Source organism: Coregonus lavaretus, assembly GCF_964263955.1.
Source record: "Coregonus lavaretus genome assembly, chromosome: 33".
NCBI lineage: Eukaryota > Metazoa > Chordata > Actinopteri > Salmoniformes > Salmonidae > Coregonus > Coregonus lavaretus.
In genome coordinates this window covers 14,442,194-14,454,036 of record NC_140020.1, presented here as the reverse complement: position 1 = coordinate 14,454,036, position 11,843 = coordinate 14,442,194, and positions in this window count along the sequence as shown.

Here is an 11,843-nt window from a genome sequence, read left to right as displayed (position 1 = left end):
ACAATAGAATCAAAACATGAAATAAAAACTAAACTTTTTATCACAGTGCCATTGATAATGTATGACCCCAAAATCAATTAACAGAAACGTTTTGTAATCATGAACTTGATGAATGTTGTGATAAAAGTAACAAATTAAAAAATTATAATGTGAAGTAATCATTCGACAAATGTAAACTGCAAGATGTAATATCAACATGTACATTATATACATTGAACTTTCGCTAAATTACAATTTATATGCATATGTACATTGCATTTGATTGAAATTTACAGAAATGATCAATTCCATTCGCTACTTAAGGTAATATCATATTGCCATAACTTACACTCCGTTTCTAATAAATACATCTGCTGAAAAACATAGATCACAAAGGACTCAACACTGAGCGCTAGCAAAAGTGGCAAAGCCACAGATAAAGGAAAATAGTTTAGGGACTTAAAAACTCACGGGAGCTCGACTGGTCATAGAAAAATAAATAATACTATACTGTCCATCCATCCTTCACCTTTAGTCACTGATTGTCCTCCGTTGTCAATGAGAAGCTAGTGGCCCAGCAGTAAATACAAGCAACGCCACCTGCTGGTTAAGGCTGCCTTGCAGACTGAGTAGAGGGAGCAGCACAGGGATGAGGAACTAGTCTACTGCCCCGCCGCGCTGGCTTTCTGCTGCTGCGCCTGCTGCATCATCATGGACCTCATGGATGGGCTCATCGACACAGGGGTCATACCAGGGGTGGAAGGTCGCAAAGGGTAGTGGGCATTCTTTCCAACCATTAAAACACACTGCAAGACTCTCTGGCCTGTAAGATACAGTGAGGAAATAAGGAATCAAGTAAGGATTCTTTATAAAGGAGCATTTTTGCATATGTTCTTATGACAGTAAGAAACAGTTAAGACAGAATTTCATCCATCATTCATCTTACCTGGCTTCTTCTTGTCCATGGTATTCTCCTCAGTCTGAGATTCTTCTGATGAGGGCAGAGAAAACAGAGAATGAGAGATAGAACATGTATGAGAGGGACAGAGGAGAAAGACTCCTGGTATCCAATGTATATATTTATTCTATCCATTACCAGAGGATATGAAGGGAGTTTCAGAGCAGACCCTTTCAAACCCAACGGGACTTCTCCAGCCCTGTGTAGACTACCGGGATTCTGGGAATATATACTGCTGTGCTGACAGGGAATTCTGATCAGGAAGTCTATAGTAATCCACTGGGGAAAATGGGCTCTGAATTTCAATGATACAGGTGACCTTAAAAAATATTGTGATGGATAAAGGAAGGAAGGGGAATTATTTCCCAATTAGAAAGAGGTGTTTTAAAAGTTCAATCTAATCAAAAATGACACATGGTATTTGTTTGGTCCATAGGAAGAAAAACAAAACATTTAGAGTAGGGGTGTCGAACTCATTTTGCCCCGGGGGCCGCATTCGATCTTCAACAAGGTCCGGAGGAAAATTGGTTATATTTTCTTGCCGTCAAAATTTGGCTAAAATAGTCCTCTGTCCATCGTTTTTTGCATTTTTGATGCTCCCTGACTGTCTAGTGATTATTAGCGAGCGGGACAGACAAGAAACATTATGAATATACAGCCATTAACATTTATACACAGTTTCGATTTGGTTTGAGTCATCATTTTTTTATGCATCAACATAGCAGTTACAGTTGAAGTCGGAAGTTTACATACACCTTAGCCAAATACATTTAAACTCAGTTTTTCACAATTCCTGACATTTAATCCTAGTAACACTTCCCTGTCTTAGGTCAGTTAGTATCACCACTTTATTTTAAGAATGTGAAATGTCAGAATAATAGTAGAGAGAATTATTTATTTCAGCTTTTATTTATATCATCACATTCCAAGTTTGTCAGAAGTTTACATACACTCAATTAGCATTTGGTAGCATTGCCTTTAAATTGTTTAACTTGGGTCAAACGTTTCGGGTAGCCTTCCACAAGCTTCCCACAATAAGTTGGGTGAATTTTGGCCCATTCCTCCTGACAGAGCTCTGTGTAACTGAGTCAGGTTTGTAGGCCTCCTTGCTCGCACATGCTTTTTCAGTTCTGAACACAAATTTCCTATAGGATTGAGGTCAGGGCTTTGTGATGGCCACTCAAATACCTTGACTTTGTTTTCCTTAAGCCATTTTGCCACAACTTTGGAAGTATGCTTGGGGTCATTGTCCATTTGGAAGACCCATTTGCGACCAAGCTTTAACTTCCTGACTGATGTCTTGAGATGTTGCTTCAATATATCCACAACATTTTCCTTCCTCATGATGCCATCTATTTTGTGAAGTGCACCAGTCCCTCCTGCAGCAAAGCACCCCCACAGCATGATCCTGCCATTCACGTGCTTCACGGTTGTGATGGTGTTCTTCAGCTTGCAAGCAACCCCCTTTTTCCTCCAAACATAACGATGGTCATTATGGCCAAACAGTTGTATTTTTGTTTCATCAGACCAAAGGACATTTCTCCAAAATGTACGACCTTTGTCCCCATGTGCAGTTGCAAACCGTAGTCTGGCTTTTTTATGGCGGTTTTGGAGCAATGGCTTCTTCCTTGCTGAGCGGCCTTTCAGGTTATGTCGATATAGGACTTGTTTTACTGTGGATATAGATACTTTTGTACCTGCTTCCTCCAGCATCTTCACATGGTCCTTTGCTGTTGTTCTGGGATTGATTTGCACTTTTCGCACCAAAGTACGTTCATCTCTAGGAGGCAGAACGCGTCTCCTTCCTGAGCGGTATGACGGCTGTGTGGTCCCATGGTGTTTATACTTGCGTACTATTGTTTGTACAGATGAACGTGGTAACTTCAGGCGTTTGGAAATTGCTCCCAAGGATGAACCAGACTTGTGGAGGTCTACAATTATTTTTCTAAAATCTTGGCTGATTTCTTTTGATTTTCCCATGATGTCAAGCAAAGAGGCACTGAGTTTGAAGGTAGGCCTTGAAATACATCCACAGGTACACCTCCAATTGACTCAAATGATGTCAATTAGTCTATCAGAATCTTCTAAAGCCATGACATCATTTTCTGGAATTTTCCAAGCTGTTTAAAGGCACAGTCAACTTAGTGTATGTAAACTTCTTACCCACTGGAATTGTGATACAGTGAATTATAAGTGAAATAATCTGTCTGTAAACAATTGTTGGAAAAATGACTTGTGTCATGCACAAAGTAGATGTCCTAACCGACTTGCCAAAACTATAGTTTGTTAAAAATAAATTTGTGGAGTGGTTGAAAAACGAGTTTTAATGACTCCAACCTAAGTGTCTGTAAACTTCCGACTTCAACAGTGCCTTAGGGAGAAGAGTTAGAGTATACTTACTACAGTATCTTTGTTTAACATACTTTAAATGCAGAGAGTGGGAAAGCCATGGCAGGAAACACAAGCATGACTACAACCCTTATTTCAAACAAAGTCATTGCAGCTCAGGTCTCAAAAGACATGTAAATCACTTTTGCCTTAATGTAATACATACAGTAGATAGTCATCATATTGAGAATAGTGATTGAGTATTGCTTGATGCCCCTTCACTGTGCACAAATCACACAGGACGTGAGGAGAGAGTGACTGGGAATATGGGTAATGAAGGGATGGGACTAGAATATCGAGACTCCACTGGTTCACTCAATAGAACATCACCCTTATGTCTCTAATGATTTTGGCTTTAACTTAAATCAATCCAGTAAGTGTTGTTACTATTTAACACTAGGCATAATCTCTTTCAGTAACTAAATGGTGCTCCGTGAACAATCAACATGGTTCATTTACTCCCAATAAATCACAAGAGAGCAATATCAGTAGAGAGTCATTGAATCCTATTTTCATTGTGTTGGCCAGTGGAGGGGAAGGTATAGCTACTACCTCAGTCCTGAATAGAAGGTAAAGAAGATTCTGCCCCAATCTCTAGAAATGGTAAACATATCATAATTTTAATGGAAAATTGCAAGGGAAACTATTGCTACAGTAATGAATTACAAAGATATTGGATATTATCAAGGTAATATCAATTGAATACAGTGGGGAAAACAAGTATTTAGTCAGCCAAAAATTGTGCAAGTTCTCCCACTTAAAAAGATGAGAGAGGCCTGTAATTTTCATCATAGGTACACGTCAACTATGACAGACAAATTGAGATTTTTTTTTCCAGAAAATCAAATTGTAGGATTTTTAATAAATTTATTTGCAAATTATGGTGGAAGATTTCTGGCAAGATTTCTGGCTCTCACAGACCTGTAACTTCTTCTTGAAGAGGCTCCTCTGTCCTCCACTCGTTACCTGTATTAATGGCACCTGTTTGAACTTGTTATCAGTATAAAAGACATCTGTCCACAACCTCAAACAGTCACACTCCAAACTCCACTATGGCCAAGACCAAAGAGCTGTCAAAGGACACCAGAAACAAAATTGTAGACCTGCACCAGGCTGGGAAGACTGAATCTGCAATAGGTAAGCAGCTTGGTTTGAAGAAATCAACTGTGGGAGCAATTATTAGGAAATGGAAGACATACAAGACCACTGAAAATCTCCCTCGATCTGGGGCTCCACACAAGATCTCACCCCGTGGGGTCAAAATGATCACAAGAACGGTGAGCAAAAATCCCAGAACCACAAGGGGGGACCTAGTGAATGACCTGCAGAGAGCTGGGACCAAAGTAACAAAGCCTACCATCAGTAACACACTACGCCGCCAGGGACTCAAATCCTGCAGTGCCAGATGTGTCCCCCTACTTAAGCCAGTACATGTCCAGGCCCGTCTGAAGTTTGCTAGAGTGCATTTGGATGATCCAGAAGAGGATTGGGAGAATGTCATATGGTCAGATGAAACCAAAATAAAACTTTTTGGTAAAAACTCAACTCGTCGTGTTTGGAGAACAAAGAATGCTGAGTTGCATCCAAAGAACACCATACCAACTGTGAAGCATGGGGGTGGAAACATCATGCTTTGGGGCTGTTTTTCTGCAAAGGGACCAGGACGACTGATCCGTGTAAAGGACAGAATGAATGGGGCCATGTATTGTGAGATTTTGAGTGAAAACCTCCTTCCATCAGCAAGGGCATTGAAGATGAAACGTGGCTGGGTCTTTCAGCATGACAATGATCCCAAACACACCGCCCGGGCAACGAAGGAGTGGCTTCGTAAGAAGCATTTCCAGGTCCTGGAGTGGCCTAGCCAGTCTCCAGATCTCAACCCCATAGAAAATCTTTGGAGGGAGTTGAAAGTCTGTGTTGCCCAGCGACAGCCCCAAAACATCACTGCTCTAGAGGAGATCTGCATGGAGGAATGGGCCAAAATACCAGCAACAGTGTGTGAAAACCTTGTGAAGACTTACAGAAAACGTTTGACCTGTGTCATTGCCAACAAAGGGTATATAACAAAGTATTGAGACACTTTTGTTATTGACCAAATACTTATTTTCCACCATAATTTGCAAATAAATTCATAACAAATCCTACAATGTGATTTCTGGATTTTCTTTTCTCATTTTGTCTGTCATAGTTGACGTGTACCTATGATAAAAATTACAGGCCTCTCTCATCTTTTTAAGTGGGAGAACTTGCACAATTGGTGGCTGACTAAATACCTTTTTCCCCCACTGTAAATGAGGTACAAATATGCAGTCATAAAAGAATGACACATATAATATGATTCCCACTTCCAGAACACTGTAGCAGTAAACATTTTTACGCATTACATTTACATTTTACTAGTACAGGATCACACACTGAGATAATCCTCAATAGTAAATGCAGCACACAACCCAAAAATAATTGGGTTAGACAGAGCACCACCATGTGGGGCCTAGTGAACATGGCTGCACTAAATCTATCAGCACCCACTGCTACATCCCTATCTCTTATTTGAAGCACAGACACAAGGCATTGTTATTTACTCACTTGCTATACCAGGAGGCTTCATTTCTTTCCCTGAAATCAGAGAGGGAAAAAATCATCAAGCATAAATAATCCATAGAGATCAGTAGTAATGTATCAACCATTTATGAGGAAAGAGTAATTTGATACTTTGAGCCGACGTACCTTTAGCCTCCTTCACAGCCTTCTCAGCCTTCACTGCCTTCTCAGCCTTCTCAGCCTTCTCAGCCTTCTCAGCCTTCTCAGGCTTCACAGCCTTCTCAGCTTTCACAGCCTTCTCAGTCTTCACAGCCTTCTCAGCCTTCTCAGCTTTCACAGCCTTCTCAGCCTTCTCAGCCTTCTCAACCTTCTCATCCTTCTCAGCCTTCACAGCCTTATCTGTGAGAAGAGAAAAATACATTTGTCTACATGCCATTTTACCTGTTCTTCACACTCTGCTTATAATCTCAAACGTATTCTCTTCACACTAACACAAAGTGACATGGCTGTAATTGCAGTTTTACCGTGCATAAACTTTAATTTCTAATGTAGTTACGAGTGACTGGTTTCATTTTTCATGTGTTGTGAATTTGTCCTAACAAACGTACAGTGAGGGAAAAAAGTAGTTGATCCCCTGCTGATTTTGGACGTTTGCCCACTGACAAAGACATGATCAGTCTATAATTTTAATGGTAGGTTTATTTGAACAGTGAGAGACAGAATAACAACAAATCCAGAAAAATGCATGTATAATATGTTATAAATTGATTTGCATTTTAATGAGGGTAATAAGTATTTGACCCCTCTGCAAAACATGACTTAGTACTTGGTGGAAAAACCCTTGTTGGCAATCACAGAGGTCAGACGTTTCTTGTAGTTGGCCACCAGGTTTGCACACATCTCAGGAGGGATTCTGTCCCACTCCTCTTTGCAGATCTTCTCCAAGTCATTAGGGTTTCGAGGCTGACGTTTGGCAACTCGAACATTCAGCTCCCTCCACAGATTTTCTATGGGATTAAGGTCTGGAGACTGGCTAGGCCACTCCAGGACCTTAATGTGCTTCTTCTTGATCCACTCCTTTGTTGCCTTGGCTGTGTGTTTTGGGTCATTGTCATGCTGGAATACCCATCCACAACCCATTTTCAATGCCCTGGCTGAGGGAAGGAGGTTCTCACCCAAGATTTGACGGTACATGGCCCCGTCCATCGTCCCTTTGATGCGGTGAAGTTGTCCTGTCCCCTTAGCAGAAAAACACCCCCAAAGAAAATTTTTTCCACCTCCATGTTTGACGGTGGGGATGGTGTTCTTGGGGTCATAGGCAGCATTCCTCCTCCTCCAAACACGGTGAGTTGAGTTGATGCCAAAGAGCTCGATTTTGGTCTCATCTGACCACAACACTTTCACCCAGTTCTCCTCTGAATCATTGAGATGTTCATTGGCAAACTTCAGACGGCCCTGTATATGTGCTTTCTTGAGCAGGGGGACCTTGCGGGCGCTGCAGGATTTCAGTCCTTCACGGCGTAGTGTGTTACCAATTGTTTTCTTGGTGACTCTGGTCCCATCTGCCTTGAGATCATTGACAAGATCCTCCCGTGTAGTTCTGGGCTGATTCTTCACCGTTCTCATAATCATTGCAACTCCACGAGGTGAGATCTTGCATGGAGCCCCAGGCAGAGGGAGATTGACAGTTCTTTTGTGTTTCTTCCATTTGCGAATAATCGCACCAACTGTTGTCACCTTCTCACCAAGCTGCTTGGCGATGGTCTTGTAGCCCATTCCAGCCTTGTGTAGGTCTACAATCTTGTCCCTGACATCCTTGGAGAGCTCTTTGGTCTTGGCCATGGTGGAGAGTTTGGAATCTGATTGATTGATTGCTTCTGTGGACAGTTGTCTTTTATACAGGTAACAAGCTGAGATTAGGAGCACTCCCTTTAAGAGTGTGCGCCTAATCTCAGCTCGTTACCTGTATAAAAGACACCTGGGAGCCAGAAATCTTTCTGATTGAGAGGGGGTCAAATACTTATTTCCCTCATTAAAATGCAAATCAATTTATAACATTTTTGACATGCTTTTTTTCTGGATTTTTTTGTTGTTATTCTGTCTCTCACTGTTCAAATAAACCTACCATTAAAATTATATGCTGATCATTTCTTTGTCAGTGGGCAAGCGTACAAAATCAGCAGGGGATCAAATACTTTTTTCCCTCACTGTATATAATAAGTGATGTGAAAGGAATCATAGGAATGCTCATTCAGAACTGATCTGTTGAGTAAACAAAGTCATAATGCCTGGCCTTTGTCTAAAGCTACGCCATTTGACAGATCCAATTTCCAGTTGTCAACTAGTGTTTTGTGTTGAATAAGCATGAGAAAGATAACTGATGCTGGCATGTAATCAACCAATCACTATCATAAAAGTATTGCGCGATATGCTATTCACAAAAAATTTGCTGCTTTACAGGACACCACAAAAGAGGAAAACAGAGCATCTAGAATATGACATTCACAAGGCTGATCAATGGACAAGGAGCATCTTAACAAAACAATGATTCAATAAAAACACATTTGATGGCAATTTAGCATGACAAATGTATTCAAAACCTTGAAACCACTCACTTGTAGCTACTCCAGTCTTAGGCAAGATAAAGAATGCATTAAGTCCTATATTAATTTAAGTGTTAAAAAAAGAAAAAAAAGAAACTGACCTACTTATCAATACAAACAAGATTTCTTGCTCAGGGATTGATTGGATTTGGTCCCTCTGGTTTGATTCAGTTTTCTGTTTACTTACGTGCTTTAGTGGGCTGGGCTGTCTTCACAGAGTGTGTGGTTTTAGCTTTAGCTGCAATACAAAATAAACCAAAAGTACTTTTACAATATTAACTTTAGTACCAGGTAGAGGGAGAGGAAGCATTTAGTACTATATACGCTGGGATAAAGCTTTTGCACCATCTACATTATTCAGTAACAATGTATTATTAAACTTTAATTATCTAAACAGCTTTAGAATTAGTTGTAATGGGAACAAATCCTTTGCAAAAAGCATTTAACCCATTTAATGACCAACGATAAGTCAATCTGTGCATAAAATCAGTTTATAACACGTCCTGTCAATAAAGCTTGAGAAATTCACTATGCATACACCTAACAGTGCTTGTCCTTCCATACATACAATATGTCAAGGAAGGTCTGAAATAGCACGGAAAAAACTAAATGCTGCACCACAATCTATCAATTGATCACTCTAGTTGGCTTGGGGTGATTAATTAAATTGAGTCATTTGCCTCAGGTTTATTGATTAAAAGTGTTCTCTAGCCACACTTTGATATAGGCTGCATTTCAAATGGTCAATACCCGATTTCCTTTTTTTCAGCATAGTTCATTACTGGATCTAGTGCTGTTGGCCCGTGCATAAAAGGCTGGAGCCCATCTCAAATATCCCTTAGCCAGAGGATGAGGCATAGTCAAACAAGGACTGTAATATCTTGTCACTCAATTGGAAAATAAAAGGAGAAACTGTTTGTATTTGTGTAAACAGATATACTGCAAAGACACTGCTATGGTAGCTAAGTTTGATAACATCTAATCCTTTTTTTATTCAATAGCAGCATCTATTCAATTCAAACTAGAGCAATGTCTTTGCATATTGTTATATGAACAGAACTCACCATCTGATATCTTCACATCCTTTACCTTGTCTTCTGCTCATGCAAGAAGGAGGACAAATGTATATGAGTGATATGTATTCCTCTTATCTAGCTGGAAAGTTTACACATCAAACAGTACAAGCACGAAAATCTTAGCACTCATTCAGGTCAATCTAGATTACAAACGCAAATAGATTCCTCTCTCTTTTAAAACTGGATGAAGATTATATTACACATACTCTACGCATACTCTTTTCATAACCTTGTGTGGAAATGTATAAATCAGGTTCAATGTTGTACACTGGGTTGCCTGCAGTGCTGTAAGACATACAGTAGGAATCTGGGTTTTGACCCCAATAAGAATCCAATCTAAGAAACGCCACAAATGCAAATCTCCTTCATAGCTACCGGTCTTGCCTACACCACATTCTACAATATCACCATGTGACCCTTTACAAAATAAGTTTCAGCATGAAGCTCTACAAAACAATAATTCAACTTCAATTTGTAAAGGGCCTTTAAATTATATATTTGGTTGGTCTAAACTGCCCCAGGGTAAAGCTAGGGTAACACTTGAAGTGGATTTTTTTAGGGTTAAAGGCAAACTCTTGAGAATCTCACAAAGCTACCAGATTCTTTCTTTGGAACTAGACAAGGGAGTTAAACCGTTAAAATCTGTTCTTCATACTAATAAAAATAGATTAATTGGTTATGCAAATGTAATATCCAGAAAACACATTATTTTACTACACTGCAGGCCTATCATCAATATAGTCAAAGCAGAGCAAAGCCATATGGGTTGTTCCACCAATTAAGTGCCTTTTGAGTAGTGTAACTTGGTGATTTTCTTTATTTTTATTTCACCTAATTTTAACATTCTGTCATAAAGAGCACATGTTCAACTTAATAAAAAACACTTTTTCACATCTCAAGAGTATACATTTAAAAAGACTATAGTACAGTGCCTTCAGAAAGTATTCATATCCCTTGACTTATTCCACATTTTGATGTGTTACAGCCTAAATTCAAAATGTATTTAAAAAAGTATAATTCTTACCCATCTAGACACAAGTCAATACATGTTAGAATCACATTTGGCAGTGATTACAGCTGTAAATCTTTCTGGGTAAATCTCTAAGTTCATTGCACACATGGATTGTACAATATTTGCACATTATTATTTTCTTCAAGCTCTGTCAAGTTGGTTGTTGATCATTGCTAGTTACCCATTTTCAAGTCTTGCCATAGTTTTTCAAGCCAATTTAAGTCAAAACTGTAACTAGGCCACTCAGGAACATGTTTTCGGTTATTGTCCTGCTGAAAAGTGAATTTGTCTCCCAGTGTCTGTTGGAAAGCAGACTGAACCAGGTTTTCCTCAAGGAGTTTGCCTGTGCTTAGCCCTATTCCGTTTGTTTTTATCCTAAAAAAACTCCCTAGTCCTGGTCGATGACAAGCATACCCATAACATGATGCAGCCATCACTATGCTTGAAAATACGAAGAGTGATGTGTTGTGTTAGATTTGCCCCAAACAAAACGCTTTGTAGTCAGGACATAATGTTTTACTTTAGTGCCTTATTGCAAACAGAATGCAGGTTTTGGAATATTTTTTATTCTGTACATGCTCCCTTCTTTTCACTCTGTCATTTGAGTTAGTATTGTGGAGTAACTACTACGTTGTTGATCTATCCTCAGTTTTCTCCTATCACAGCCATTAAACTCTGTAACTGTTTTAAAGTCACCATTGGCCTCATGGTGAAATCCCTGAGTGGTTTCCTTACTCTCCGGAGTTAGGAAGGACGCCTGTATCTTTGTAGTGACTGGGTGTATTGATACACCATCTAAAGTGTAATTAATAACTTCACCATGCTCAAAGGAATATTCAATGTCTGCTTTTTTTTCTTTCATCTACCAATAGGTGCCCTTCTTTGCAAGGCATTGGAAAACCTCCCTGGTCTTTGTGGTTAAATCTGTGTTTGAAATTCACTGCTCGACTGAGGGACCTTACAAATAATTGTATTTGTGGGGTACAGAGATGAGGTAGTCGTTCAAAAATCATAAAAACGCTATTATTGCATACAGAGTGAGTCCATGCAACTTATTATGTGACTTGTTAAGCACATTTTTACTCCTGAACTTATTTAGGCTTGCCATAACAAAGGGTTTGAATTCTTATTGACTCAAGACATTTCAGCTTTTCATTTTAATTGAATTTGTTAAAATGTCTAAAAACGTAATTCCAATTTGACATTCGTGTGTTGTGTGTAGGCCAGTGTCACAAAATCTAAATGTAATCCATTTTAAATTCAGGCTGTAACACAACAAAATGTGG